This window comes from Lonchura striata, chromosome 3 (assembly GCF_050655825.1).
Source record: "Lonchura striata isolate lonStrDom1 chromosome 3, ASM5065582v1, whole genome shotgun sequence".
Taxonomy (NCBI): domain Eukaryota; kingdom Metazoa; phylum Chordata; class Aves; order Passeriformes; family Estrildidae; genus Lonchura; species Lonchura striata.
Genome location: NC_140705.1, coordinates 77,195,582 through 77,221,034, shown reverse-complemented (window position 1 = coordinate 77,221,034; position 25,453 = coordinate 77,195,582). Strand labels below are relative to the sequence as shown.

Sequence of the window (25,453 nt, the reverse complement as noted above, 5' to 3'; positions counted from 1 at the left end):
ATCCTCCAGCCAAACTGCTCTTTTTTTGGCAACTGAAATGTGCATCAACATAGATGTAATGTCAATTTCCAGCATTTTTGTAATGGACTTTATTCAGATTATTTGGACGCTACACAAACCACTAATTCAAATCACAGTATTTAACATTGCCAGTCACTTGTCTGATGTGCCAAAGTATATAAATAAACCTGAGCAGGAGACAAAAGGCCACATTTAAAAGATATCTAGAAGGGAAAAATAATGTATTCCTTTTTTGCCTCCAACACCTTTTTTGTGAATAAGAGACTTGCGTGAGGGATTTCAGTATGAGATGAATAGCATGCATATGTCAGCAGGTGATAGGCTCCCTGCAAATCATGGCCAAAACAGCTCAGCAAATTACCAGTGATTTCCTCAGCTTTTCTCCAAACAGGGCAGTTGGGGATGAGAAGAACCAAGCCCTCACTGAGAAAGTCATGCAGCTGAGATCATGTGACAATGGCGTGTAGCTACATGGAAAGTCTGGTAACCCTGGTTTTGGATTAAAATAATGATCACACAGAAAGTTTTAACCTATGTATACTACTAAACTAGGCTGGTAGCTAGTTTGCCTGAGTCAGAGGAAGACTTTAGTAGGTTTCACCTGACCCATTTTCTTTGAGCTGTGGTATCACAGTAACTTCTGTTTACTGCTCTAAATAGTCATATCTATCTATCTATCTATCTGTATCTAGCTATATATATATATATATAGAGAGAGAGAGATAAATATAGATCTTTTTCTCTCTTCCCACATCCATTTCTAGCAATAGATCAAAGCCTGGGTTTACTATTGTACTATGTCCCCATGACATCTTGTCCTCACATATCAGAACGTGAATGTCTCTAAAGCAACTAAGCAACTTTAAGAGGCTAAGTAAAGCAGAGTAAAATAGCAGCAAACTGCAGTTTTTCTATCATTGTCTGTCACAGGAGGGTTAGGCTGGAGAAAACCAAAAAACCAAGACACTCTGAAGGAAGCAAAAAACAAGAATGAAAAAGAAACCATCTCAAGAAAGGAGAAAAAAAAAAGAATACAACCTTAGGCAGAATGCCAAATAGATATTTGGAGTTCAGAGTGTTACACTAGCCTAACTATACTCAACTTTTACTGCCTACAGCAGTTTTTATATAATCGGCTTTGTGTCATTAAGTAATTAATGTTGAGGTGATGTGCCATTTTCTTCTATATAGCTTGCATTCACTACATATCATATGGTCATAATTTCAGTTTCTATTGCATTAGCGTACTTAACAGGAGTCAGTTCCTTTCTGACTTCATATATTCAGTGTACATGGGTTGTGTTTTAGGTATTTTTTTGTATTTCTAGAGAGCAAGTGATCCAAAATACCCAGGTAGCCTCTGAAACTCATTTCTTCCATTTAGAAGAAAAACAAGCTTACCATTAAGAAAACAGTAAAGAACAGACACACAGAAAACATTTTACTAGCTTGAATAGGCTCCCTGTCATAATATCATGGAATCATAGAATGGTTTGGGTTGGAAGAGACCTTAACAATCATCCCGCTCCAACCCTCCTGTCATGGGCAGGGACACCTTTCACTAGACCAGATTGCTTAAAGCCCCATCCAGCCTGGCCTTGAACACTTCCTGAGACATTAAAAATCTCTCTGGGAAATCTGTTGTCTTGGTTTGAAAAGACAGGTGTCTGCTAAGGAAGGCAGGAACTTCTCTTGAAATGGAAAATGTAAACACCCTCCCTCTGAATTATTATAATTTTGAAATTAAAGGGCTCTTAGGCAAAGATGTGGGAGTAAGAATAGCAGTTCTTTATCAGGAAACTTAAAAGTAAAAATAAAAATGCAGAAATAAGAAACAACAATGACAGAGTCAGAATACAGCCTGACACCCTGTTGGTTAGGGTGTGGGTAGCAGTCTGACTGAATGGTGGCTGCCGTCCTCCTGGAGTGACAGATGTGGTTCTGTTGAAACAATGAAATTGTAGAAGAGTGTAGTTTTCTTCTGAAGGTCTAGTGGTGGTGTAGATGGGCCTGGTCTTCTTCTGGGAATCCACTGGCAAAAAGGCTGCTTCTCTGGGAATCCAGTGGGAAAAGGTTGACTTTCAAATCTCAGATTATATCTAGGTAGGAATGCTTGGCTCCTCTGCTGGGCAGAGCATCTCACAATGGGATGATGTCATTTTATCAGTCATGCAGTGACACTCAATGGCCCAATAACAGAAGATATCTCCTAGAGTGTGTGGGTTGTGGAAGAGATAAAGAAAACTGCCCCACCTGGTTGCAACAGGTGGCAATAGAATACACACCCCCAGCCACATCTTGCATTTGCAACCTAAGACACCTCACCTTTGGTGCCTCACCACCCTTACACAACTTCTTTTGATCTAAACCTACTCTCTGTCAGTTTAAAGCCATTCTCCCTTGTCCTGTCATGCTCTTGTAAACAATCCCATTCCACCAGTCTTGTGGTCTCCCTTCAGGTACTGGAAGGCCACAGATAGGTCTTCCTGCAGTCTTCTCTTCTCCAGGCTGAATAGTCCAAATTCTTTTCCTCTTTCCTCACAGGAGAGGTACTCCTTTCCTCTAATCTTCTTAGTGGCCCTCTTCTGGACTCACTCCAACAAGTTGATGTGTCCTGTCCTAAGGGCCCCAAAGCTGGGTGCAGAACTGCAGATGGGGTCTCATGAGAGCAGAGCAGAGAGGCAAAATCCCCTCCCTGCTTTGGATGCAGCCCAGGGTATGATTGGTTTTCTGGGCTGGAAGTGCACACTTTCCTTGTCCAGCATCTAATCAACCAGCACCCCCAAGCCCTTCTTGGCCGGCTCTTGATCTGTTCATCCCCAGTCTGTATTGAGAGTACAGGTTGCCCTGATCCAGGTGCAGTACCATGCACTTGGTCTTCTTAAATCTAATGAGATTCCCATGCAACCACTTTCTGCACTTGTCCAGGTTCCTCTGGATAGCACCCCTTCCTTCAGGTGTGTCAGCCATACTATTCTACTTGGTGTCTGAGGGTGCACTTAGTGATGTCATGTTCTTTTGCCTTTGTGTACATAACCATAAAATGACACTGACTAAATAAATTTACATATCGAGGAGTATTTGGCTGTATAAAACAGTGTATCCTTGAGTGACTTTCAAAAAGAGATATGTAGGCAGGTATCAGCCTGCCTCTACAGCAGGCAGAGGAATTATCCTTGCTTTACCACATTTGATAGAGTGCCAGTTATCCCATTTTAATTTCATCTATTTTGTCCATCTCCAGCAAGAGGCTTCCTAGTGAAGATCTTGCCCCTCTCTACTACCCAAAGAGCGATGTACAGTCATTGGTGCAACAGGGTGGAACATCTTCTCCATTGTGGCTCTGGTCCTTGCTATAGCAAGCAAAACAATTTTGGGCAAACCTCCTTTCTTCCTCCCAGAACATCTGCAACATCTAAAAACAGTAAGGTCTGTTTTGAGCTGACAATATTTAAATGGAAGATAATTTCTAAACTTCAAATACTGTTAAAGAAATAGGATGACGAGGACTTGGCTGAAGGAAAAAACCCAAGTACAGGTATGTACATTAATGAAATAATACTATCTAACACCAGTCCTTGATGAGTTTGCCTGTTAAAGGTAGAGGAGCAGGGGAAGTGTTAATGACCCCTTGACCTCCCCAGTAAATCCACACTTAAAAGGGAGGGGATTAAAATGTCTTAAAAATCATGCGCTAGGAACTGAGAAAGCTTAACATTTTCTTTATGCTGATGTCAGATGACTTTCTCAACCTCTACATTAATTATACATAACTCCAGCAGGTTAAAACTAAGGGACATGAGTGTTGATATAAGAGTTCTTGTAAAAAACTTTAGGTCTCTTGACTTGGCATGGCTCCACTTTACGGCCTTTATCCAGGGGACTGCTATGAAATATCTGAATTGTCTACTCAGACTATCATGATCCTCTTCTCCATTTTCACCAGTTTTCCATTTTGTGAGTGTGGGGGTACATGAACATGTGATCATCCAAGTGGAGAAGGCTTCTTCTGGCTTTACAGATCACTTGTGCTGGGCTCAGTCAGTTCTTCCTGAAAATGCAGTAAGAGTTCATTCAAATTACTAGCTCTGCTTAGCAGCATGAAAACAAAATTAAAAAGAAGAAATGCAAGCATAGGTATAACCTACCTGGTGAAAGAGAACAAATAAATATAAAACCCTACCAAAAAAAAGAAAAAAGGTTCAGTGTGGTAAAAAGGAGAAGATATCATAATCAACATGCTAAAATGATGTGTGTTAACAATTATAAGGAAATATTTTATAAGATCCAATAAAAATAAAATAAAAAATAGATATTCAAATTATCTAACTCAGAATCTCTCAAGAAGACCAAACCCTTTTTCATGTTAATACCAAATGTCTGTGTGACACCAGTAAAACCTTGTCTGATATTACAATAAATATGAAGAGCAAAAAAGCATTACCTCAAAACATCAGCGATCTGCCTCTGTTCCAGTAATAAAGTTATTACTTCTGTGACTAACACAAATCACTGAAGATTTTTACAGCCACCCTGTCTGCATAACACTCAGCTGCAACACTAAGAAATTGTCTTCTTACTCCAGAGAGACACAAAATTTAACTTGTAGAGCTGCTTGCACAGTGTCACATTTGTACTGGGGAGAAAACAAAAGAACCAAACGAGGCTCATATTTTTTGTTCATATATGTTCAATTCTTGTAAAAATATATCCCTGGAGCCTGGAAACGTAATTTACTACTTTATGTTACTCTACATATATATAATTGTATCTATTCTATAAATATAAATAAGTGATAAATTTGATTCCTGGAGGAAACTTCCATTGCCATCCACTGAGTCTGAAACCAGCTGCTGCTTTCTCACCAAACTGGAGGCAGATTCAAACCTTGGTTGCCCTAAATATATTTCTGAAGTAGCATCAATTACTCCAAAGCCTTTTGGGGAATTAGTATCACATGTTGCTCCTGTATGCTGTATACAATGATATATCAGCTTGTGGGCTGTTGTGCCTCACTGACTGGTACTTCTGCCATCCGTAGTTGCCTTGAATGGCATTTCACTGTATGAATATTCTCCCTGCAGGAAAAGTGACCAACTGTATGTTCTGGAGCATTTTTGCAGAAAACCAGCATGAGTTCTTCCTGGTGAGGGACCTGAGCACTCAGCCACCATGGGTGCTCACCAGCACACTTAGAGGAACACACTTTTTGTTCAAAGCCTTGCTGCAGAGTCTGAACCAGGAAAGGCTGTGGGCTGAGGCTGCATGAGGCCACATTGTGTAAAAGGAATGTGCAGTGCCAACAGCTTAGGAGACGAAACAAAAATTTGTTACATTTTATGCTGTAAACTTTTGAACTTACAGCTTTAAAAGCTGTTTTGTTCAATTAGTCTATTTTCTATTTTTAGTGGGGTAAAAATATTTTCAATAGAAAAGTTCTCTTCCAAACAGAAAAGCTATTTATCCCTTTGATATTCTATATCTATTTCTGAATAAGACACTATAATATACAACATGTCAGAAGCAATACACATATCTTAGTAAAGCTTTAGGACAACAGGTGGATGAATTCTTCAAAGCAACCTAGAGATAATTTTTAGGATGCTAAATGATTTTCCAGTTCGAAAACTCATTATGTTTTGTCATATGTGCAAGGTAGATGAGGGACTGAAAATGGCTTAATAGCCACATTTTTGACAAATAGCCTTTATCAACGACAGGGAAAAAAAACCCAAACTATACAACACCTTAAAGACTAGCATTATTGTAAATTGTATATTTAACAAAATGGAAAATAATGGTGTCTGTCTTTGACAACCATCCATCTTCAATATTAATGAGTCTTAAATAGTCATACAGGAGTTGTTTATCTGAAATTCATTTGAATAACTTCTCTACTGTCTTCCCATATAAGAAGACTTGGCCCACTCTGTTATGCAAACATAAAGGAAATTGGTATTGCTTTAATTTCTTTGTGTGCTTATGTCATTGCCCAGTGATATTCTACCTTTTACCCAAGGACATATACATCTCATCTCCACAAAAAAATCATATTACAACAGGACCTTACACATAATTTAAATAAAACAATATACCCTCTTTAACTGAGCAGGATGAAGCCCCATTTGGACATTTGGAAGGCACTCAATGTCCAAAAGTTTGAGGAGTGGCTCCTGCAGATTGTGTGAAGCTTGAACGGGTGTCTTAGGGCAGCCTCTCTGAAAGAAGGATGGGGACAGCTCTGGAGCACTGGGTTGTGTGCAGCTCAGAAGTCACCAGCACCATTGCTTCCCCTGCTGCCTGGTGAGGAGGGAAGAAGAGCACCCCACAGGTACAGCAAAACATAATAGAGGTGATGTTTTAATGCTGTGAGCACAGACAAAGCATGAGGAGCCTCTTTATGCCCCATAGTCTGCTGAACACCAGTGCCCAGATTCAGCTCCTGTTCACCTCTCACTCTTGCAATGCAGAGTAGCTATGAGAAAAAGTGTAGGATCCTGCAGAACATAAACATCACTGCTGCTAGTCTGGGTTATGAAAGCAGCAAAGAGTTGTTCTTTCCAACCTGAGGGAGATACAACACTGTCATGGAAAATAATTGTACGAAGACCCTTCCAGCTACAAAATGGTTAAAAACACCATAGGGCTTCCAACTGTTTGTTTTGTTATTTTGGAATTTCTAGGTTGTTTTTCTCTGAATTTCTAGCTTTGTTCTCAGACCATTGCTATAATCCTATATAATAGAATCTGTTCAAGTCTCTTGCTGTGTTTCATTTGCAGCAGTACAGTGTACATAGCAATTAGCTGCTGATTTTATCTGGTCTCTAGTCTTTAGCATGCTTTATTGTACTTTTCATTCTCCATATGCCATAGAAAGTCAGTCAAAGTCCTAATCCCCTTACACAAAAAACAGCTTTGAATTGTAGGGCCTAACACATACTGAAATGCCCAATGAACTTTCTCTGCACTTGCCCTGGTGTGTGTTTGTGCATGTGTGCACATGTATATGTGTGTGCCTGTGAGAGGCCAAGAGGGAAAGCACTCTTTCAGATCCACCTGGGCGATACAGGAGAACATACTGTTAGAGATTTTAGCAAATGCACTAAAGTATGTTGGAGAAACAAATTTGATTTTAATCTGCAAACAATTATCTTTTTCTGAAAATGAGTTTTCATAGTAAGTATGCATATTCTTCCACAGCAATGTAAGCAAACACCAGCAGAGACCCAGCCTTGCCTTAATTATTGTGATACATTTTTGTGCCTTGTAAACAACTATTTACTGCCATGTTTGGATCAAGAAAGTGGTAACATAGAATTGTGACAGATTAAAAATTTCAAAGATTAGGAAAAAGTAAGACTAGGATCTTAATAATGAAGAATATGGTCAACAGAATGACTTTCATGAACAAAGTTCTGGAGAAAAATATAATATTTAAACTGACACATGATCAGTAATTTGGATGAACTCCTGATCTTGCTAAAGCAAGCAGTAAAATGAATTTCCTAAAGTGACATGTGAAAAAATATATATTTCAGTGCCACTTCCTTGTACTTAGACAAGAAATATTTGGGGTTTTTTTAAAGGGTTTCAGTAAACCCATTGGTTTTTGGCAAAACTTAACCTCTCTCTTACCATACAGACTGAAAATAACTACAGTTTTTCTTGAATCCTAGATTTTTTTTTGTGCGTGTGTGATAGAGAGAAATGCAAACCAAGTAAAGGAATTTAAATAAAAAGGAATTAAAAAGACATTTTACATCAAGCTCTCTTTCCATTGTCTCCCTTGACAATATTTTCACAGTATCTTTACTTTCTGTTAATGTATGACTGTGACTTCTCTTGAGGAACTTCAGCATCTGTACAGGCTGAGGGTTCAGTGTTGCCTTTCCTGCAACAAAGCATCTACTTTATCACCTGCACGTTATCCACAATTCATGATAAAAATGAGTCAATGGAGGCAACCCCCTGTGTTCCTCATGGACAGAGGCGCCACTGCCAGAGGAACTCCTCTCTGACAGCCTTTGGAGGGCAGCTCATCATGCTCAAGGTTTAGTAACCATTAGCATACTGCTCTCACCTCCCCATGTAGATGCCATGCAAGCATTACTTCATTTAAGTTTCTCAGCATCTCTGCAAAAGGAAAATGTCTGTGCCACCTTGGATTACAAAGGGTAAACTTTAAGACAGGAGTGGCTGCAGTACAATTTATTTGGCTAAAGGAAGCTATCCATGACGGAGATGCCTACAACAAATACGGCTTCCCTGAGGTGTCCAAAAAGAAACAGTTCCCTCAGAGAGATATTTATCTCATCCTAAAGCAGGAACGAAGTAAGTCTAATGCACTGTGCTCTCGACATATTTCCTTCTCTTAATTTCTGGCTTTGGGAAGGAGACAGATGTGACAGTCTCTGATACACAGTAGAATCATCTGTGGGGAGGTTACCCTCACATAAATTCCACCCTACATGCCAAACTCATAGAAAGCTTGCACTCCGAGTGAGATTTGCTTCCAGGTCATCCAAGTGCCATACAAAAGGTAACCAAAAATAAATCTTTGTCCAGTAATACAGGGCACAGGTGTGAACAGACCTCTGTCTATGCAATGTGGCATATTAGGAAAAAGAAGGACAATGGGAAGAGGGGAAAGAGAAGGATGGTGTTTTAGCAGTAGGAAGAAGCCCTTGCAAACCTTCACCACAGAGAAATTGAGTCTCCTCTTTCAACCTCACACACAGCAGAATTCTGTGTGTGCAATCTGGAAACCAGGGTGAATTTACAGTAAAACCCTACAAAGGAGGAGAGACTAAAAACTCTCCTGGCTGTTATCACAGTAGCTTAGTTTCAAAAACAGAGCATAGAGGAAAATCAAGGAGCCAATATTTAAAGGTCCTTGGGACTCTCTTCTGTCTCTGCAGTCTCTCTCTCAGGTTGGAGAGACTTTGTGGCAAGGTGTTCGTGCTGGGCACAGCCAGGCCACTCCTCTGAGCACAACCAGGCAATACGGACAGTCCTGTACTGGTCCATCCATGTCTAAAATCAGGCACAATTTAGCACTGCTTTCAACAGATGATCCATGTACGCAAACTCGTTTCTCACCTCTCAATCAGTTTCCTGGGATTCAGCTAAGCTGTTAGCAGAAGATTGCCATGCTGTTTCCTCCACCAGTGATGTCCAATGCCAGCAGTACTCAAGTGCCCTCAGGAGCATTACTGTTTCCATAAACAATGAGAGGAGATGGTGAGCTTTATGTGCTGGATATTTTATTATTTTGTGTCTGTAAGAAAGGCTGTTTGTCATACTCAGGTAAGGCAAACACAAGATTTTCCTTAGCTGTATGTCACAACATACGAACACAAGCCACAGGCACAAAAGTATAGAACCCAGCTTTGCCTTAGTTACTAACCCCCATCCCTTTACCTTCTGATAATTTTTCGATAGATAAACATTAATATTTTTCTTCAGTCACTTTACCTTTTTTCCTACTAGTTTTTTCTTCCTGCCTTCCCTATTGCCAAAAGAATGTACAATTTTGCAGATGGATAAAACAAATTTTCAATTGCAAACAACTACAAGAAAAACCTGCATGGACTCATCTTTCCCTTCCCAGCCAAGGAGAGCTGACAGAATGTAGGAACATGTTTGTGTGGCCATGTACCTGGATTTGAGGCACAGTGCAGAGTTCGTGCTTTGTTCTGATATTCCCAGGGCAAAGTGGCAAAAGGCAGTTAGATCAGCTTGGTCCTCATCTCAGAGCCAGAGTGATAGACCATACCTCCGGGGAGATCTCAGCCTTGCCCTGTCTGGGCTCCCGGTAATGTTCATCGCTCTCATTTGGGAACTAGAGAAGGGTTGAGGAGACACCAAGGGCCACTCACCTCTGATCCTTAGGTCCTTCCAGGCATTCTAATTCCTTCTGATTTTAAAGGCTTTTCCTATCATCATATCTGCCTGCCTTCCTGCCATGTTTTTTTTTTCTCTGCTCCTTTTCTTTCTCTCCTCATGCACCCTTCCAGCATCTCCTTCCCAGTAAAATGCAGCACAGGGAGGCAGAACAGTCTGGCATTGGCCTTTCAATATATTTAAATACCAGCAATTCACTGAGCTGGAAAATTGTAAATCTGCAATTTTATTGAAAAAGGTGGTCACCCTGTTCTTTGGAACCATGTTCAGAGACAGCAGCATAATTAATGGACCTTTACGCAACACAGAAGCAAAGAATGGCAAATTTTAAGATGATATTTTTAATTTCTAAGAAATCAACTTTGCATATCTAGTTTTGCTTAGTGCTACATGAAAATAAAGCCTGTTTAAACCATCCTGTGCAGGTGAAAACACTGCCACATACTTTTTTTTTCTCCCTTTGAACTAACACAGATGAGGACAGCAACTGACACTGAGGGATTACTAATGTCTTCTAACAGTGCGCATGTGGTGCCTACTCTGCACTCTGTCTAGACACCTTCCTAGCATTTCATGTAAGAGTGTTTCAGACCAAACCAGAGGCAGACCAGTGCTGTCAGTACAGCTCATTTTAGTTATAAAGGGCATGCTTACTTGATGTGCTGCTGGGAAAGTTAAGCGAGGCACTCAAGCCATAAAAAAACTCCTTTCAATTGGACAATATAAAAGGGGAGGCACAAGCCACCAAAGTGGAAAATAAAGGTGAAAGGTTTCAAAGGTAGGATAGAAGTCTTTCACATAGAGGGGGAGTATAAATTAAATGAAATGAAATAAAGCTTGTCATTGTCCTTTTTACAAAATGTGGGGGGACTGAAGTAGCTGTAGTGAATTATGACATTACTGTGAATTATGTGTGCAAAAAGATACTAGACAGATGACATAACCCCAGTCTAGAGGATTAAAAGGCCACAGAGCTGTACAACTGGCCACATGAAGCACCATCTTCTTTGGGGAAAGCCTTTTGAATTGGTAATTATTCTGACTAAGAATACTTTCTCCAAATTAGCAAAGCCACTTTTCCAGGAACATGTCTTCCAGAATAAGTCCTTAAGCAACTAACTCCTGTGAGGAAATAAGAAATCTACAGAGAGGATGGGGAATATATCAGCTCTAGTACAAGTTCTTGGCTGCTGATGGCCACTTCCCTTTAAGACTTTCTAACACCAAATTGAAATGGTTGGCTGGGCCTGACACCTCAGTGCTCTTGGAAAGAGTTCTGCCAAATAAACATAACTGAAATGCCAGGTAAAAAAACAGACTTCTTCCACCCTTTCTGTTCTCCTTATTCTGGCAGTTCTGTCATTCCATCTCTGTAAAATATCCGTCATTCAGGACTTGAGTCATGTGCTTAGTCCCTCATTTATATAGCAAGCCCTGCAACACTGAGCATAGCTGAAAGGGCATGAGCTAATGGTATCTGAAAGAAAAACTATTAATTCAACCCCATGATATTTAAAAATATCTAGATATTTAAATGTAGAAGAGCATTTCCATTTATGTCCCCACCTATATTAAGCTGCATCATTTATGATATAGCCTGTGGACTAAAACAAGATCATCTACTGTGAGCTTGAAGTACCAAATTATTAATTCCTGTTATGATCTTTACATAAATATTTGGGAAAATTATATATTAATGTCATATTTTGTCAAGGATTCTCTTTCCTGTTAGCCCCCACAGCCTTTTCAGGTTCTTATTTTCTGTGCTCTCAGTAGTTGCATATGGTTATAGCAAACCAGGCCTGATGAACCACAGGCACTTTCACACTTGTTTCCATATCTGGGTGCAGCACTCAGTGAGAGGAGCCACTCAGGCATATGGCCTGTAATAAGCTGAGCTCCAGTGAGTTGGAACCTCCTGCTTCAACAGCTATTTGGCCATTTGTTTTCTTGCTGCAGCACTTTGATTGTTTTCCTCCCTTTGACAGAATGATGAAAGCAGCCAGAGGGTTTATGTACCACCTCTACCAAATGTTACCCACAGACAGGTAGAAATGGGAAGATGATAAGGGAAAAGGAGCCCACTGACTCTGGAAGTCCTGAGGATTAAAAGCTTATATCTTGCTGGAAGAGAGACTAACATTCATGCAGTCAAAACTTCCCAAACCAGCTGTGGTGGCTTTTGTTGGCCTTTCAGCTGAGGTTGTCCATGCAGCAACTGGCAGTCTCAGTTTGCTTTCTCACATCAAAACTGGGATAATTATTTTTTACAATATATATCTTTAGTAATTATTACAGAATGTAGTTTAGAAGCACATTACCGTAAAGGTATTTGAATAGTTTAATCTACCTCAGTGAAAAATATCATTTATAGGAGACAGGAGAAAAAGCTGGTGCAATGGCAGAATAGGAAATAAGGCTGGAATTTTTAAAACAAAGGTGTGGAAAAAATACAGGCCTTTGAGCAAAGCAAACTTACAACAGAAACAAGCAAGAAAAAGCTAAGCCTTATCCCTGGCCTAAAGAATGCCATATTGTATTATTTCTGAGGAGAATTCAAGGGGACTTCCAGTAAATTAGGCCTTGTTTCCTTCCTCTCATGCCTATATGTCAAGCACACAAGCTGATCAAATGTTTATTGCTCCTGAAGATACAGGACAACAGCTGTGTTGCCTTTTGAGCCTTAGGACAGCACAGAGAGAGTTCTACATTTGTCCTAATTGGAAGAAACTGGAAAGTTTTACATCAAACTGTTTTGCAATAGAGAGGCGAGCCTTCAGTTGCGGTGCATTATTCATGAAATGGTTCTGCTTCCCACAGAACATTTCAATTTTTCATTGAAAACCTGAGCAGGCAAACCAAGAAACGGCTTCAATTCTGAAGAGCCATCACAGCACTCCAGAGATCCCATTCGGTTTCTTTGTTGGGGACTTTGCCTCTCCACCAAACTTCGTTTCCCAAATACACTGGCCAGGCAGCAGTGCTGATGCATAAGTCCTCCACTAAGTGAGAAAGGGATAGTGTTATTAATGGGAGAAGAAAAGAAGACTTGTGTGTTTATTTGTTGGGACTTGAAAATTTCTAACACCTAACTCAGTCATTGTTTCCACTGGACAGGGAGGAAAAATGCATAAAGAGAGGGCAATGTGGAAGAAAAATGGACACGAAACCTTTCAGCCTACTCAACCGCAGAAGCTAGTTTGTGTAGGAAGTGAAGCAGAGCTCCAAGGCCCTCCAAAAATGAACAGGAGAGTCACTGAAGTATGAGAAACCAACAAGCAGAAAAAGAGGCCACTCGGTCTTGCTCAGTGACAGCCATAGGATGTGTCAGACACCTCTCATAGACATGTCAGCTCAGCACCCAGTCTAAAAGCAAGGTGCAAGTGAAAGTGAATATGTAGTGTGAAGGTGAACTTAACATCCAAGTAGGGCCACAAAAATGTACAAAGATTCAGAAGAAAACTCTTTGACATCCTCAAGCCAAAGGTATGTATTTACAAGAAAAGCAACTTTAAGTCAATTGCTGACTGTACATTCTTTCTAGAACATATTGATTTTGATTTCTCCAACCAGAATCTCAACTGGTCTAATTTAGATAGTTGAATTATGTAAAATTCATGCTAATTTACCTGTTGAGCCTCTTGTCCTTACAGAAGTGGCATATTATCTAATGTGAAAGAGACATCCTTTGGCTATGCTTAAACTTCTGTTCAAGCAGAAAATACCATGAGCTGGAAGCTGCAAAAGTGACAATGCTTCCTCTCAAATATTGAAAAGACAGAAGTAAGAAGTCAGTTTCATTCCTGAGATCAGAAATATATGGCATTTAGTTTTGAAAAGACAAAAGAATCATCTGAAGTAACCTGAAGACTAGGGATGTTAATGTAGGGGAGCTCTAAAATGTATCCGTAAAGAGGATCAGATATAAACATGCAAAAGGAGTTTGGCATATTTCTTGGAGGGAGAAGTTATGAATGATTGGATATGTTTGAAACATGCTGTGATGACTTTCAGAACCAAAAGATCAAGAGATTCTTGATCAAGGGAGTCTAGGAGAGACAGAAAGAGAAGCATGGGTGAAAGAATATAAGCCCATAGCAAAATACCTTTCTCTCTGTTTTAGGCCCTTTTTCTTTGTGGTGGGAAGGAAAGGTCAGAAATATATGAGCACCTGTCTTTGAAACCTGTGTAGCATCCACTGATAACATCAGAAAAAGTTTGATTTGGGCTCTGTTTGAGGAACAAGTCCTGATCAGTTCTCATCTGAGTGGTCCTTATGTACTCACCTTTCTGTACAAGGGAAAATAATTGATTATCTGATCAGATAAGGAAATGCCAAACAGGATACCTGATTATAGCAGAAAGCTGATCTATGGAATTAATTAGCTCCATGATTCTCTGAGTCATATAGAAAAATGGAGAAAGATAAAGAAAATTATTAGATGCTGACAAGGAATATACACAATTGTTTGACTGCTCCAAGTGATTCCCAAGGCACAAAGTTCAGCAGTGCTTTTAGGGCTGCTCCATAAAAGCCTGGCATACAGTCTCCCCCTAGCTTAGCAGGCAAGTTTGTCTGCAGAATACATGGATGGTCACTGAGAGGACCTCAGTGACAATCCACAGAGGAGCACAGTTAGAGATCCACAACTACCCTGCCTTTAATCATTTTCCCTCAGTACTGGTCATGCAGAAACTAGCTGTAACAGCAGAGAAGTGCCTAGCATAGCTGGAAGGGCATGCACCATCTCCATGTCCTCCTGAGGTCTTATGCGAGGCTGATGCTGTGCATAGGTGCTGCCTGACTGGCTGTCACCTGTTGGCTCTGCCCCTGTGCCAGGGCTTGCTGGCTCAGCTGCTGCAGCTGCCCACAGCCATTGCTGTGATCATCTTTTTGGACAGCTGACCACAAAATGCCAATTGCTATTGAGGCAGGCAGCACCATTTCTTCCTCTAAGACCTGAATGCTGCCAACTGTTTCAAAATTCCACGTTGAATATTCCCCATGTGCTTGTGTGTGCATTCTGTTACTTGCAGTATCTTCTTAGAAGTATTAAAGCAAAATGTCTTTGTCACTTTTGTCTTTTTGCATTTGACAATTGTGGATGTCATTTTACTTTTGTTTGTAAATGGAAACCTGTTTGCTGCTGAGTCACAGAAGAAGGCAAGACATAATAAATATATCTCCTAATCAACCCAGAAATTTGTGGATCACTGGAATGACAATCAGAAAGGGAGACTTTTTTAACCAGCAATAGCAGGACAGAAGGACCCTGTTTCCTGTGCAGAATTCCCTGTCACTCATATGCTTTGACTGATGTGAGTTTCATTCCCCAAAACACATATGTGAGTATCAAGAGCCAGTAGCAAACACTGCCTTTTATTGAAACAGGAATAGAGGAAGCCCAGTATTCCCCATATAGGCCCCCTAATGCAGCTGTCTGCTGAAAGAAATTATAAAATGCAAACCAGGAAGCTGAAGCACAGAATGATGCCTTTCACAGCCATGTTCTGATTTCCAGAGTGTTTATCCCTCACCCTCAGTATTCCTAAGTCTTTCAAATGGGTTGACCAAGGTATGAAGTATTTGAACGCTTGTCTGCATTTTTAAGATTTAGGAAAGTTCTACTATTGCTAAGACCAGCACATTTCCGATCCACTGAGAGACAGCAGCAGCACAGGAGCTGTCTGTGTATCCACATGATGTTGACTCATTGCTGCTTGATTCTCTGAGACTGAGAGGATATGTCCATGCAGTGTGATGATAGAATTCTTAGAAAATTGGTGGGCTAGAGAGTCCACTGAGGCATATGCCATCCCAGCAAACAGAGAGGCAGGTGAAATAATAACTATAATGAGGACATTGAGCTAATGAATGAAAAAACCTGAGAGCAGGACCCTACTACATTGTCATTGTGGAGATTACAGGGTTGTCCAGCTAGTAGCTTGAAGGATGGAATAAGAAAGCAAGATACCTTTTACTCAATATGAACTAAAGGCTTTCTTGGACCTCTAGAATGAGAGAACAATATTACTAGGTGATCTCGGCCTTTTTTAGAGACACCATGTAAACCTTCCAATGTTCTTCACCAGCACAGTACAAAATATTTTTCCTCAACTTTAATGGCTTAAAAACAGCTACCACAAAGTCCTGCATGTTTTCATGAGAGAAGTGTTGTTGCTGAACTTCTGTGGAGATTCGCAAGAGGGATCATGGTGTGCTTCTGGAAAAGGCTGGTCTCAACAATTCCAGCAGTGGATCAAAGCACAAAATGTGCTCAAAATGATCCCTGGATTTAAACTCTCACTACCAAGAGAAATGTCTTTATGGGTGTTCTGGCTTGCAAATATTTTCTGTTTCTTGCAGCCAGGTTTTTGCTGTATTTTGCTGTAAAGGATTCACTGAAGCAGACAGCAAGGTAATGCACAGAGACTTCCGTCAGGTCACAAAGAGAAGAAAGTGTCATTTCCAAAACTGTAGTTGGCAATTCACTATGGTGGAAGGCTGTAGTGCTAATGTAGACTCTTTTGCATGCATAGCTAGCAACGTAGTGCCTTTGAGAGGCTTACAACACCTACTATTCTCAGCTTTCTTCTTTTCTCTCTTTTTGAAGTTGCCTCACTTGCAATTCAGTGCTGCTACTTCCAAAGTCCATTCCCCTGAGGAAGACCAGAAAGTCATTCTGGTTTTCCCCATTTTATTTGCATCCACAGTAATTATTCAGGCAGTAATTGAGGAGACTTTGAATATTTATTAAAACTACATCAAACGTGTAGCACTGTTTTTGTCTTTCTATATGACCTGCAAGGAAACAAAACCCCCCCAGATAATTGCATTCAAGTTCAGGTTATTTAGTCCCATAGCTTCCATCTGGGTGTTTTATTTTAAAGTGGTGATAGACTTTAGGTTTTGTTGTTGTTCATGGCTAATTTAGTTCTCTGCATAAGTTTCAAGCATTTTGCTAAGAGGCCACATTGTTTGCAATGGCATTGATGGTGAAGTTTCTTCACCAACAGCCCCTCTCTGAGGGGAATGTATCAGAGGGACACTGTCTGAGGGAAATGGTCCCAGACTCACAATTTCCTTGCAGGCTACATTTCTAAACTACCCCCTTCCTGACGGAGCTGTAACTTTTGCTGTTCTTCCACTCAGAGTATTTTTTTCACATTACTCTGGTTAGCGTAGCTTGTTGAGTAATTACTCAGGGCCAAGTCATCTGGCAGAGGTCTGCTGTTGTCAGTGCCTATGTCCCAGCTGATTGGCACCTACAGAGATTGCACAGGGCCAAACTACTCTGTCTGCATTGGTCCTTGCTTATCTGGACTGGGGAACCTATTGCAAGACATTGCAAACTTCCCCTTGAGGCTCCCACCCAATTGGGGGTTTTTTGCCTTTTTTTTGTTGTTGTTTTTACTTTGGCTTTGGCTGGTTGTTTTGGGTTTTTTTAAAGAGCCAATGAGAGGATGGCAAGTACTCAGATCTTGTCATGATGTTCAGAGAGGAATCAGACTTTGACCTGAGAATGGGGTATTTGGGTGAAAAGTTATCTGTCCTATGGTGTAGAAAACATCATTGCTGAGAGTAAAAATACAGACTGATATCAAGAGTCTTGTGACTCAATAATACAAAACTTTTGACTTTCTGATGTGTTATGTAATGCAAATCCAAAAGGATTCTGTTGATGTAATTTCTGAGGAGTCATTATTAAATGCTGATTTTAAATACAGTTGACAACTTAGAGATAAATCCTATGTTTACAGAATGATGGGTTTACACAGAGTAGTGTAAATTATTTTGATGCACAGCAAACCTTAGTTGTTATTCTAATCAGGTTGCAGTACATTTGATGTATAACTCCAGTCCTCCATTTACACTACAGCACATAAAATTGTGCACATGTGTGTGCATATTTATACTTATAAATATAAATATACTTGTACCCAAACTGTACATACAGGTATATTTATACACACACCAAACTTTACTTTATACACACAAGTATATATGAAAATATATACACAGAAGAAGATGTATAAAAATCTCTGACCTCTAGTGATCTATAATAAAGAAATACCAATGTGGTAGGGGACAAATGTAATATTTTTTTTTTTTTTTTTTTTTGTTGTTCTTTTGTCTGGAATGGGTTACACACCCTGTGAATGGAGCTAAAAAAAAGCATAATTTGCAGCACAGAAAGGAAATGGTTTTGATGTTTATGAATCACTACTGTCAAATTTCTGCAAGTAAAATACAATAGACAGGATATATATACACAGCAGCCCCCTTCATGTTTAAAACATTCTAGAGAGCTTAACAAGTGATAACCTAAGATAAAGCTGCTGTTGGGTCAAGGAATGAATTAAACAAGTGTTGCCTTTAGTCTTGACATGAAAGCATTTACAGAGCCAATGTTCTAAATCTCTTCTGGCAGAATATTCAGAGGTAGAAAACGATAGAGCACTTAAGATGTACAGGTCCTTTCAGCTATGGATTTATAATGATATTTCTGTAGACCATTTGTAGAACACAAAACCTGACTTGGGCAGTAAGGAAGTAATACCTCAGCTGGATATGTAGGGCCTGGAAATTAGATATGCAGCTGGAATTTTAAGAGCTAATGAAAACCTGAGAACAATTCACCTTCCGGGGGATGGACAGAAACAGCATCTGACTTTCTGAACCTTTCCCCCCCTTGCTGCTTTTTTTTAAAATTCACAAGACTCAAGGTTTTTTCTTGCTTATACTTTTTGCAGATACACTTCATGGTTATACAATTGCCAGGCTGAAAACTCCTAAATGGGTGTGACTAGTGCAATGGTTCAGTCATAGTTCGTCCACTAAACTATTTCCTTTTATCCTTAGTGAATCAGCCCGAAGCAGGGAAGAGGGGAACTTTCCTCTCTGCCCAGTCACGGGATGTAGCTAAGCAGTTTATTGTGTTGCTGTTGTTGACAGGTGTAGATGGATACCTGTCAGCCAAGATTTAGAAAACTGGAAAGATCTGGGTGGATGTCCCTTCCTATGCAGCATCAGAAATCTGAAGAATGGTTATGGCTTGCAGCTCTTCCTTGACTGATCCAAACAATCAATCCAGCTCTTTGTTATGCACCATACTCTGTTATAGTCTTGGTCTTACATTATACTGGAATGTAATTAATTAGAATTTCTCTCTTCTTGAAACTCAGATGTGCTTTTAAATAAATTGCATTCACTTTTAAAAACTCTGTTTCCAGTGTCAAAAGCCTTCAGGAAAACCAGAGTCGACAAGAACAATGAAGAAACTCTGAGGATGTTTAGAATTAGCCAAGACTCCAGTCCCAGACAGAAGCCTTTTGTCACTACAAGTTTTCATGTAAAATTTAGAACCATAGACAAAATTGTCCTTGATCCAAATTTGATTTTTTGAACAATGTGTTTCAGGATCATCCCAATAAAGAGCAAATGTGGATGAATTTGAAAGAAAGTGGACTTTAATCTTAACTCCAGACTTGCTATCCAAATCTCCTTGGTTGCCCACACTCCATCAGCATCTTGACTTTTGTTTTCCTTTCTGTAATCTCTACAAATGTCCAGTATTCCTGTATTCCTGACTGCACACAAAACCTCTTTCTGAGCACCTACAATCTAATGAGATTCTAAAAACTATGTGAATCTCTCTATGCTATAGAGTACACCTCGCCCATAGGGACAGGATCAGACACCAAACAAAACAAGCACCTGTATTTCCTATGAGACACTGCTGGTTAAGAAGGGGCATGCATGGGTTCTGTGCCCTCGGCATCCTGCCAGAGACCATGCAGGACATACTAGCCTAAGCACAGGGTCTCTCCCCTGGGCTTACTGTGCCTGCACAGAAAATTGCAGTTTGAGAGAATAACAAAAATCATGAGAGGGATCAAGCATTAAGGGCACTCACCTGCACTCTTGGAGATGTTGGGTGTTCAGGTACTCTCACACAAAAGAAAACCTTTGGACAAAAAAAATGGAACTTTACAAATCCATTCCTTTGTGTAGATCCTATTTATAACCTCAAGACCTATGTAAGGTGTGGCAGCAGCTTTACACAATGCACCATTTCATGCTACCTTTAAAAATGGCTTCAAGGAAGTTTAGTTGAAGAGCAGGGGCTTGCTAAGGATTGGCAGGCAATGGGAGTAACTCATTACCACTATAGGTGCAGGGGCTGCACCACACCCTTCCTGCCGAGGAGATAAATTCTCCATAGTGTAGAGCCAACCACTACATTACCATGCTGCCCAGTATCAATAGATGTAAAAACTGCTTAAAAGGCTGTTGCTAATATGTACTGGAGGTTAATTGCAGGCATTGGGAAAGCTGATGTTTGCCTGAAAACAAACACAATATACATTTGTAGTGGGAAGTTGTAAACAAGGAGGCATGCTGGGTAGGTAGCCTCAAGCTAGCAGAATTTTTTAAAAATCTTGAGACTTGTCTTTACATTATTTATAGGCAGGAGAAGATTCATTGTTTGTGAAACAACAGGAAGCCTTTGTGCTACATCTGTTGACAAACTGAAACCTTCTTGGAGTGAAATTTGCTTTGATATCCTGTAGTGATTTCCTCCTAAATTCTGAGTTTCTTAAATATGCTGCTCTTAAGAATGCTCCTTCTCTCACATGCATATTCTCTTGCTATGCCTCGTATGGTGCATGAAACATTTCACAGTGCACTAAACCCCATGTGGTGGGAGAGAATTATCAAGGGTGTATGATATCTTTAAAGAGAAAATTAGTAAAACATTGATTCTTATTAACTCAAATAAAACCAAATTTCATTAGAACACTAGCAAGGAGTTGAAAAAACTGTGTTATGTACACAAAGTTGGTGTGATCTCTGCAGAACCCAGCATAAGCTGAAGATATTACTTTTACAATATTATCAGAAAGTAGGGAACAAAGAAAGAAAGAGAACTGAAAGACTAATTCCTCCCCCAGGAAAACAAGACAAAACACTGTGTCCAAAGAGAATATTCTGTACTCACTCAGATCCTTTATCCTTCGTGGCAATGTGAGAGTCAGCAAAGGCTCAGTGGGCAATATTCCATTGCATGTAATTATTCTGAAGTCCAAGGTAGCACACCAGAGATTAACACAGCCCATATCAGACTTAAAACTGGGTTTGCATTTTATATATTGTGATTTATTGAACTGCAGTAGCCCCTAGAGGCTCTTAGTAGGACTGCTGTCCCATTGTGTTCCATGTTCTAACAGGAAAGGACAACGATGGAACACTTGAGCCCTCACTTGGACTTTACTGGGGTCTGGCACAAGCTCAGAAATCTTCTGTGCTTCCTTTCCAGAGATCAGCTTTTTATCCTCTTTTATATGAATCACTGAGTGAGGTTCTCTGATAAAGACCCTCAAAGTTGGTGGAGTTACGACTATACACAGCTTTCTGTTTGCACCAACTCATCCTCACCTGTTGCAAACAAAATCTCCTTTGCCAGAGGGAAACAATGACCCTGCCATGTTGTAGATGGGCTTCACAGCAGAGATGTTCTATTAGCCAATCCCAAGAGCTAAGGAAAACAACAAAGAAGGCAAAGCTAGCAGTACAGCTGTCAGAAAAGCACTGGGATAGTCAAACAGGAGTTTCAGTCATTCCCTCTGGGCTGGAAAGAGAGATATCTTGTCATGTGGAGCTGTTAAGAGAAAAGTAATTAAAACCTAAGGAAAAAAATTAAAAGGAGACCATCAGGAGTAAAATCTTTAGATGTTTTAAATTGATAGACTTATTTTTCTTTATGCAGGGAAAAAGATATCTTTTTTTTAAGGGAATTGCTTGTGTTTCTTCTTTTCCTTTGTCTAAGTCTTGAAGCTATTGCTCAATAGAGGATATTAACTACTAAATAGACTTTATACTTATATGAAAACACCTTCACTACTAAAATAGACTTTATACTTATATGAAAATACCACTACATAATGTAGGGACAGACAAGGAATGGAAGCAGATATGACAGTAATGCTGGATCCCTGCCCAGTAAATATGTCTGAAAACAGCCTCTGGTACAGCTGGCACTGGCTAATAGGCAGTTTAACTTTCTCAACATACTGTTGAGTCCTAAATCCGCTTTGAGCACAGTAAATGGCTCTTCCCTACATGGCATCCTTGTGTGTTTTATAGAAGTAACATTTTCTTTTTATACTATGTTTCTTCAAAGCATGCTAAATAGTTTAGAAAACTTTCCAAAGATCTTGCAAAATCAGTAAATATATTTTTAAATTATATTCAATGCAATCATTGAAAGCAGTATTGCTTCTATCACAGAGATTCATCCCAAGATGGATTTACGGTAAAAAATCCAGAGGAGGTCTGAAATTCTAAAACAACACTACTCAATCAGTTGGGAAAGGATATGCATGACAAAATCACATGTATCAAAAGGATAGCAAAGAAGGCTCTTGTTTTCAGAAGATAATCTTCAAAAATAATAATGACCTGCAAAAACAAGTCTTTCTGATGAATCTAGCTTGTCTGAAACAATAAAGGAATTTCAGCAAGAATCATAACTTTCACCATAAATCAAAGACTGATCCTTTCAGCACATGGCTGTGCACTGATCCAAAGGGATTAGGGCTTCCTTGTCACCTGCCAACATCAGCTCTGTAGAGCTTTCCTCAGTGACTTCTTCTATTACAAGTCTTTGCCTATCAACTCTTACTGAGGCTGGATGGAGCTCACGCCTCAAGATTTTCAGTTATGGAAATTTAATGCCAATTCCTCTGCTGGCGGTGACATGAGGTCCTCAGAGGGGGATGCAGAAGGCACCTCTTTTTATGTGTTTATCTCAGTAGCAAGCCAACATTGGTTTCCACTCCTTAAAGGTAAGTACTCAGAGGACAGAACAAACAGGAATGAACAGGAAAAATAATCCAAGCACATCCACGGGAAGGTCATAGTTCATGAGTAGAAAGTGTGAAGAGCTTGAAGAGTAAAATCTGATTTACTAGTGTTTGTTAGTGCGTTACTGCTGCAGACCTGCTATAGACACATAGGAGATTAAGGAGGTAGAATATAATCCAACCACAACCACTTCTTCTGTAGCTGTCTTTTCAGTTAAAGAAATCCAAATAAACTCACTTTTCAACATTTTAACTCTTTAATTTAGGCTCAGCAGTGGAGGGGAGGCAGGAACCCCCGTCAGTCTTCTGGGGGCCAGACTACCCTGCCAGTTGTGGAAGGGAGCACACACACTGCCTGGCAAAGATGCTTCTTGAGTACATGTTGCAAAAAGCCTACTCTATGCTCATGGACCAAATTTCATATCTTGAACCATGGGCTCAGCCAGGCATTTGATCTTGCTGGGAATATGATTATTCACCTTTTCTTTGGGTTTGATCTACAGGACACTTGCACAAAGGTATGGGCTCAAGGCAGGAGGTTTCACTTATATAAAAACTGGGATATAATATAAAATACAAAATTACACAGAAGGTAAGCAATATAAATAATTATTTTTAACATCAACATGTGAAATGGGTGGTGTTAATAGCATGTCTAATATTTTTGTTAACTCAGAAAATATGCCCTGCAGTGGTATTACTAATGACAGCACTGCATTGTTATGCAGATGAAGCTTTGAGCCAAAAAGTGGAGTGGTACTGTTCATACTACATTTCTGTCAAACAAAGAAAAATCTAGCCCTGCTTTTAGCATCTTTATAGAACTAACTATCTTTATCAAAAAGATCCAGAACAGTTGGAGATACCCTTCTTCTGGGTATGACCACTATAAATTCATCAAGAACAGTTGCAATGTGTTTAGTGATCATCCTAGGATCCAGCCTTTCTGGATCCATTCTCATCTGCCTATTACAGAAGGAAATCTAGCTTGACATAGTTTTTGCACATAAACTGAGCAATCCTAAATATTACAGTTGCACCCCCACTGCTACCCCAGTGCCTCTACTAAACTCCTTAAATACAGTTCTTTCAGATAAATGCTGTCAATAAGAGCAGAACCATCTCCTGTAATGTGCACTTAGAACTAGCCCAGAGCTAACCAAAATATCCCCAGCACCTGGTGAGCACTTTGGCCCTGCGTAGTTTACAGCTCAAAGAGTATTCACAGAGCTCCAAGACTGGAGCAATTGATTTGGTGGGCCACTGCATCTTGAAGTTGAGAGCAGCCTGCAGTATGTAATATAATAATGTGTTTTCCTTGGGAGTTTAAATTTTCCTTCAGCCCAGGCTCTGTAGCTAGTTTGCACAATGCAATTAGCAAAATTTGTTGCTGCAATTGGAGTTTGCAGTAGTGCTTCAATCAGGATATGTGAAGCACAATCGAATCTAATTCATTTTGTCTTGACTGAATGGAGTCCTCAATGCTAGTGCAAGTAAGGGATTATAAAAATACATTTTTTTTATCACCACAGTAAAAGCTCTGCCTATGAATACATACACAAAGCACACCAGGTGTAAAAACAGCAGCCATTTTACATGGTCACTTCTAGAAAAGCATTTAACTTAACAGAGTGAGAGAATGCAACATGGGACAGTTGTGAATTTAATTCAGGCAAATAGCTTCTGTGATAGAGAGTGTAATCCTTAGAGAGGGGTTCTACCATTTTAATCCCAGCAGTAGAGTTGTAGGACTGTGTGTAGGCAAGTGATACATTTTGAGAGCCCATTCTGAGCGATCACATTCCTATATTCTCACTTTATACTTCTTTTTGCAGTCCTCCATGAATTAGGATGAACTATAAAATAATGTTAACTTAGATGAAGGCAGAATTTGCAGGTGGGGCATGCTGAGAAAGGTTTGTGTATTTTGGGTGGGTGCTCTGTAGCTCAGATCTATTCCTTTACTTCTGACTAGTAAATAGCAAAAACATTTGTTCAGTTTTCAAAGACAGCATAATGTGTTGGTCTATCACATTCTGTAAATTGGCTGTCAATAGGAACTTCTGAAACAGCTCACCCCTTCATGGCTGGAAAATACTAAATAGCAATTACCAAAATGTAGATGCTTGCCTTTTGCTTTTTTATTCTTTGTTGCCTCTTGCCTTTCAGGAAACAAGAAAGCAAAAAAATTTAACATTGCCTTTTCCATTAGAGATTCTTTTATGTGCTGACACTTACAAACTTTTTAAATATCACCACCTTCTAGCTTCATTTACTATATCACCATTAGCTTTGCGCTCTGAATAGCATGGTTAAATCATTGTGAATGCTGTAGTTAAATTATTAATGTTGCCTTGGTTGCTAATCCAGTGCTGACTGCTTGTTACTTTGGATTGTGTGGCTAGCTACAGCTCATTGCCTTTTGTCCCTGTCTTCCCAGGGTACCATCTCTAACCAATTACCTAGTCTGATGCTTTCTTCTTATTCTTGCTAGCTTTTCCTTTGGCATCACACCAACAGTGCTAATAAAACCTGGATTGGACCTGGAATAGGGAAGCTACATTTTTATCCATGGAGCATGGAGCTCCAGTCTGAAGCACAGTAGGCTTCCCTGCTTTGCCACATCAGACCTTGGCTGATATACTGAAGTGGAGTAATTAAT

The 25,453-nt window shown here is 39.8% G+C and overlaps 1 long non-coding RNA gene across 1 annotated transcript; it reads right to left on the bottom strand.

The window, feature by feature from the left end:
• Positions 1–1,788: 1,788 nt before the first annotated feature.
• LOC110477928 (uncharacterized) lies at positions 1,789–21,353 on the bottom strand. Its single transcript, XR_002466675.4, has 5 exons — positions 20,928–21,353; positions 19,842–19,892; positions 9,121–9,233; positions 4,170–4,200; positions 1,789–4,072 (listed from the first exon to the last, which is right to left on the bottom strand). It is a non-coding gene; the product is annotated as an uncharacterized LOC110477928 (long non-coding RNA).
• Between the last annotated feature and the right edge of the window lie 4,100 nt (positions 21,354–25,453).